This window comes from Mustela nigripes, chromosome 6, assembly GCF_022355385.1.
Source record: "Mustela nigripes isolate SB6536 chromosome 6, MUSNIG.SB6536, whole genome shotgun sequence".
Taxonomy (NCBI): Eukaryota; Metazoa; Chordata; class Mammalia; order Carnivora; family Mustelidae; genus Mustela; species Mustela nigripes.
Window position 1 is genome coordinate 107994074 of NC_081562.1, and position 7285 is coordinate 108001358.

Genomic DNA, 7285 nt, shown 5'->3' on the forward strand with positions numbered 1-7285 from the left:
GGATAAGGGCTTCTGCATTGGCCTCTAATCAGCTTGAGCTAACTTGTGAGGGAAATGAGTTTTTTCTCAGTTCCCCAACCTCAGTGTTCTCTGCCATTTGCTAGTCTTGTCTTTGACCCCCAAGCCTAAGTGCCCACTGCCTCACATTCTCACTGCCTGATCTTTCTGCTGAATTCTCTGTGGCTGACTGATGTTGGCCTAAAGGCCTGCCCACTCCCGGGGAGGTGAGTTTAACAGGGATCAAAAAGCTAAAGTTATGGAGATGATGCACTGAAAGGTACCATTTCTGGCATCAACCTTTTGGGAGGAGTGTGAGCAGGGGAAGAATCAGGGCTAATAGGAAAATGCTGTCTTCCCCAGCTTAAAACAAAACAACCCAGACACTCTAAGGTTGTTTTTGCAAGGAGATTTGCCCAGGAGAAGGTAAACTGGATTGTGTGACTCCAAGTTTATTCTGAGACTCACCTTCTCCTTGGTGGTCTCTTCACTTGATCTTAGCCAAAAGGCCAAGAAGCGATCCTTGGTGGTCTCTTGATGCTGGTGGCTACAGCACCCTATCTCAAAGGGAACAACTTCATCTGTGACTACTGTGGCCAAAGATTCCCAACCTTCTCTTAGTACCAGGCGGCATAAGAGAAACAGCTTGGACCATTAATGTGTATATGTGAGTGTACTTAAGGCTAGAGGATAACCAGAGTTAAGTAAGTATGGTGTATGGTGAGTACCTGAATCTAGATAATCTGATTATAAAATCTAATCTGCTGTCTGGAATGTAGTCTCACAGTGTTGGGTCCAGGGTCAAAGGAGCGATACTGATATAAAGCAAAGGTCAAGCAAAGCTTTATTTTGCACCAAGCATGGAGAATCAAACCGACCATTTGGGCCATGCCTCTTACAGAGAGGGCGACCCCTCCCTGCCTTACAGACTAACTTTTTTTTTTTTTTTTAAATTTTTTATTTCTTTTCAGCGTAACAGTATTCCTTGTTTTTGTACCACACCCAGTGCTCCATGCAATCCGTGCCCTCCCTAATACCCACCACCTGGTTCTCCCAACCTCCCACCAGACTAGCTTGTATAGAACAAAGGTCATGTGGTTGGACCTGTGCACACATAGGTGGCCAATGAGATTGTAACACACAGAGGAAGCTGCACAGTCATGCTAGGTCACACACGGGTGGCCAATTGAATTACAATTCACCCCATAGTAGCTACTTGAACTAGCCTATCACCTTGGTCAGAATTGGTGCCCAAAAGGCAAAGCTCACACTCCTTTGTAGCTAGGGAGACAGTGTGAGTGCTTTACTGATTGGATGTCTCCACCTGACCTGATCTACCCTTGTATTTGGGCTTTGTTACCTGGGACTGGTTTCCTGGATTTGCTTTTAAGTAAGTTCCCCTGGAGGGGCAGGGTCAATTTAAGTTTTACTGCATAAACAACAAAATGGCAGTTCAACTGGGATGGGGCCGCTCTGGCTGAATAGGCCCTTACAACAGCAGTGTAGGTGCCTGGAAATGAACAGATCTGTTTTTGTATCTCTTCCTCTGGCTTCCCAGTGTCCCTTCACATGGAAACTCCATCTTTAATACACACCCCTGGGAGCCCCATCCTAGATATATGGACTCTCAAAGTCTAAGATAAGAGAATGAGAAGTCCTCTGCTACCTGCATTTTGCCCTTCCAGTTCCAGTTTATAGGTAATGACAGAGTGTTTGAGCTTAGCCTTTGGTACCAGACTCCTTGAGTACCAATCCCAGCTCTACCTCTTTTTTTTTTAAAAGATTTTATTTATTTATTTGACAGGCAGAGAGGCAGGCAGAGAGAGGGGGGAAGCAGGCTCCCCGCTGAGCAGAGAGCCCGATGTGGGGCTCGATCCCAGGACCCTGGGATCATAACCTGAGCGGAAGGCAGAGGCTTTAACCCACTGAGCCATCCAGGTGCCCTGCAGCTCTATCTCTTAAAAGAGTTAACATATCTTTTTCTTTCTTTCTTCCTTTTTTTTTTAAAGATTTTGTTTATTTATTTGACAGAGATCACAAGTAGGCAGAGAGGCAGGCAAAGAGAGAAGAAGGGAAGCAGGCTCCCTTTCAAGCAGAGAGCCTGATGCGGGTCTCGATTTCAGGACCCTGGGATCATGACCTGAGGTGAAGGCAGAGGCTTTAACCCACTGAGCCACCCAGGCACCATTTTTTTTTTTTTAATGTAAGGGCCTATTTAGCCAGAGTGGCTGCACCTTGGTTGAACAGCCATTTTGTTGTTAATGCAGTAAAACTTAAACTGACCCTGCTGCCCCCAGGAACTTACTTAAGATAATTCTGGGAAACCAGTCCCAGGTAACAAAGCCCAAATACAAGGGTGAGTCAGGTCAGGTAGAGATAATAGCCCGAATGTGGGGATGAGTCGGGTCAGGTGGAGACATCCAATCAGTAAAGCGCTCATTCTGTCTCCCTAGCTAAAGGAGTGTGGGCTTTGCCTTTTGCGCACCAATTCTGACCAAGGTGATAGGCTAGTTCAAGTAGCTACTATGGGGTGAATTGTAATTCAATTGGCCACCTGTGTGTGACCTAGCCTGACTGTGCAGCTTCCTCTGTGTGTTACAATCTCATTGGCCACCTATGTGTGGCCAGGCCCAACCACATGGCCTTTGCTCTATAAAAGTTAGTCTGTAAGGCAGGGAGGGGTCGCCCTCTCTGTAAGAGGCATGGTCCAAATGGTCGGTTTGATTCTCGATGCTTAGCGCGAAATAAAGCTTTGCTTGACCTTTGCTTTGTATCAGTCTTGCTCCTTTAATCATGGACCCATTACTGGGGGGCCTTTTATTTAAGATTTGTTTATTTATCTGAGGTGGGGAGGGATAGAGAGAGAGAGAGAGAAAGAGAATCTCAAGCTGTTCCCAGTGAGTGTGGAGCCTGATGTGGGGCTCAATCCCATGACCCTGAGATCATGACCTGAGCCAAAAGTAAAAGTCTGATGCTTTACTGACTGAGCCACCCAGGCACCCGACAATTGACATTAACATTTCTGAGTCAGATTCTTCATCTGTAAAATGGTATAATAAAATTTTTAATTTCAGAGTTTTGTGTGATAAGGAATAAAAGAGATAAGCCCTTAGCATAGTGTTTGGCACATAGAAAGTGCTCATGTCAGCAAATATTGTAGCCATAAGTGTAAATAAATATTATATAAATAATAAGTATGTAACTATCATGAAGACTAACTCTTCTCTTGCATGACTGATAGAAATTACCTTACCTCCTACTCAAATGGATGTGGCTCAACTTTTTAGGCTCTCACAATAATGATTATATCTGAGAATGTGACTTCACAGTCCAAAATTTCATGAAAGAAATACACTTATACATAGTAACTGGGTGTGGAGTAATTTCTTCACAAAGCCTAAGCTATACTGAATAGAAACTTGTTTTCTCATAAATATAAATATAATCACTAGTATTATTGTTATCATTTTTATTGAGAGGGAGAGAAAGATGGTGAGAGAGAGAAAGAGAATTGGCTTACATGATTATGGGAGCTGACAGCTCCCACTATCTACTGTTAGGTCCCACTAACTGCTGTCAGCAAGCTGGAGACCCAGGAGAGCTGATGGTATAGTTCTAATCAAAGGGCAAGAGACTAATGTCCTGGCCCGGCAGTCAGGTAGGCAGCTGGTCTCTCTTACTTAGCTTTCTGTTCTATTCAAGTCTTCAAATGATTGGGTGAAACCTACCACATTATTAAAGGCAGTCTGCTTTGCTCAGTCTACTGATTCACATGTTAATCTCACTCAGAAATACCCGTGCAGACACACCCATACTAATTTTTTGACCAAATATTTGGGAATCCTATGACCCAGTAAAGTTGACACATAATAATAATCACAGGGACTGAAAAAAAAAATGTCCTTATTCCTTTCCAAATTTCTACTCAGGGATAAAGGCATAGAATGGAAGTGGGATGGGGAATTATCAACGAGATCTGGGTTGCCACAAGTCAAATAATTTTAAGACAGAGGACTTAAAAACTAAAGGGACGCAAGCTTTTTTTTTTTTTTTTTTTTTAACCCAAAGACTCTAAGGCCATAGTCATCTGCTTCAGCTGCCATAACAAAATAGCACACACTGGGTAGCTTAAACAACAGAAATGAATTTCCTTACAGCTCTGGAGGCTGGAAATCCAAGACTAACAATCAGCAGGGTCAGTTTCTGATGAGAGCTCTCTTTCTGACTTATGTACAGCCTCCTTTTCATGTCCCCATGTGGCCTTCCTCTGTGCACTTCACAGATGCTGTGTCACTTCATCTTCCTCTAAGGACACTAGATCTACTGGATTAAGGCCCCACTCTTAGTGACTTCATTTAACCTTAATTACCTCCCTAATGGCCCTGTCTCCAAATAGTCACAGTGGGGATTAGGGTTTCAATATAGGAATCGGGGGGCACAATCCAGCATTTATGGGGTAGTCATGTCTCCCTCCAGCCCAGACCCCATAAAGGGAAGGATGACAAAGTTCAAAGGGCATCATCATAACCACTAGTATTGCCATTATCATTTTTATCTTGAGACATTAAGAACCTGTTCACAGGGGCGCCTGGGTGGCTCAGTAGGTTAAAGCCTCTGCCTTCGGCTCAGGTCATGGTCACAGAGTCCTGGGATCGAGCCCCACATGGGGCTCTCTGCTCAGCGGGGAGCCTGCTTCCTCCTCTCTCTCTCTGCCTGCCTCTCTGCCTACTTGTAATCTCTGCCTGTCAAATAAATAACTAAAATCTTGAAAAAAAAAAAAAAAGAACCTGTTCACAATCTATTTGATGGTTCACAAAGAGAACCCAAAAATCATTTTATTCAACAATGTTTATTGAGCAGCTTTGATGCACTCAACTAGCTACTTTTTTTTTTTTTTTTTGGTCTGATGCATTTATTGCTATATCCCCCAACTAGACAGTATCTGGCATATTGTAGGCACTCAATAAGTATCAGTGAAATTGATTGAAAGTGTAAGTGCTCATGAGCTTTCAGAGATCCGGGTCTCCCAGACAGCTCTCTCCCACCCCAGCCTCTGCTGTGTCCGTGCCTGGCTCATGGACACTGACCCTGGGACAGCTCACCGTGGGCTTTTTGATCTATTAACCACTCAACTTTGCCCCCTGGATTCTGTCTTGGCCTCTGTCCCAGACTTTTCAGTAATCCAAACCCAGCTGTTCTCAGTCTTGACTTTGCTATTATCTCTGTAACTTTATGGGGCTCTCACTCCTCTGTGTGCCAGATACATGAATGGCCACTTATATTGGGTCTGTTGTCAATCCTATGGCCACTCAGCAGGTCTTTTTTAAATATAAGTTTTAATTAGTGAGCATACAGTGCAATATTGGTTTCTGGAGTAGAATTCAGTGATTTGTCACTTACATACAACACCAGTGCTCATCATAGCAAGTTTCTTCTTTAATACACATTACTGGGCGCCTGGGTGGCTCAGTGGGTTAAGCTGCTGCCTTCGGCTCAGGTCATGATCTCAGAGTCCTGGGATCGAGTCCCGCATCGGGCTCTCTGCTCGGCGGAGAGCCTGCTTCCCTCTCTCTCTCTCTGGCTGCCTCTCTGTCTACTTGTGATTTCTCTCTGTCAAATTAATAAATAAAATCTTTAAAAAAAAATACACATTACTTGTCTAGCCCATCCCCCACCTGCCTCCCTCCATCAACCCTCAGTTTATTCTCTGGTGTTGTCTTTATGGTTTCCTTCTCTCCCTTTTTTCTTCCCCCCTCTTTCCATATGTTCATCTGTTTTGTTTCTTAAATTCCACATATGAGTGAGATCGTATGGTATTTGTCTTTCTCTGACTGATTTATTTCAGCATAATACACTCTTGCTCCATCTATGTCATTGTAAATGGCAAGATTTCATTCTTTTAGATTATTGAGTAATATTCCATTGCATGTATATACCACATTTTCTTTATTCTTCAGTTGTTAGACATTTGGGCTCTCTCCATAGTTTGGCTATTGTTGATAATGTTGCTATAAACCTGGAGGTGCATTTAACCCTTTGTATCTGTAATTTTGTATCCTTTGAGCAAATATCTAAGGTCAACTAGCTACTTTTGATGGAGACAACAACACAATCCTTACCTTTAAGGTGTTCCAATTTTGTAGGAATGTTGAAACACATGCACACCCACATATATCTAGAATTCTAACTGGAAAGTGCTAAATGTAATGGAAGAAGTAATGGAATACGCTATGGGATTTGGAAGAGAAAGAAATATAGTCGTTATCCTTTATTAAGCATTTACCATTACATGCTTGGGAGTTAGCCTAACCATGATTCTCAGTTTTCAGGATCTTACATTATAAGACAGACAAAAATTCAACTCATAATCCAATAAGTACTGTATGTATCAGTGGGTATACTGTATGTATTAGTACTTTGGTCAAAGCAGCTCTGTGTTGTAGTGTTTTGCAGGAAAGCCATGAATCTGCCTGGAGTGACTTGATGGTTGGTGGTCAGGTGCCTGAGAAAAGTGGGATGTGAGACTGGGTTTCTTATTTCAGCAGAGATTGATTGGCCTCTGCTGGGGAAAGTGGATGGAGGTTTAATAATGTTTTGTAAAGAGAAGGGCTCATGCCAAGGCCAGACCCAGTTGCTCCTAGCCATCTCCAAATAGTAGGGGAAATCCCTTCAACGTCCTGTGGCCCCCAAGAGGAGGCCCTATTATTGGGCAAAGAAAGCCAGATCCCTGATATCGCTTAGTACATTCTGGGCTTAAATGTAGGAAGAGGGAGCGATGATAAATGGATCAAGAAAGAGATTTGAAAATAATGGTGGAAGAGTGATGTATACCGATAGAGCAATAGAAACAGAAACAGCTTAAGCATTGAGCACCTGCTGTGTACCTGGAGCTTTATGGTTTTATACATGTTATCTCAGGTAATTCTCCAGTAACCACATAGTCTTTGATGGAAGTAGAAAGAGGTTACTAGACCAGAGACTCAGCAACTTGCTCAAGCACAGACAGGTAAGAAGCAGAGCTGAGCCTGGAAGCCTACTCCTCCTAGCAGTGAGACCAGCACTCTCCTGGGTTTAGGATGACTGCCGTCAACTAAACCCCAATCAGGTGGCTAGTGTTTGGCAGCAGGAAGAGAATGAAAGTTTGAGCAGTGACAAACATTTTGTCTAGCAGCACTTTTACATTTCTTTTTAAGCAGCTTTCCAGCTAATGGCCGATCACACAGACTATGAGTGCGCCTTGGTAATAGGACTGCGTCCCCCACGGAGCCAAGGAATCGCTGGGAACCTA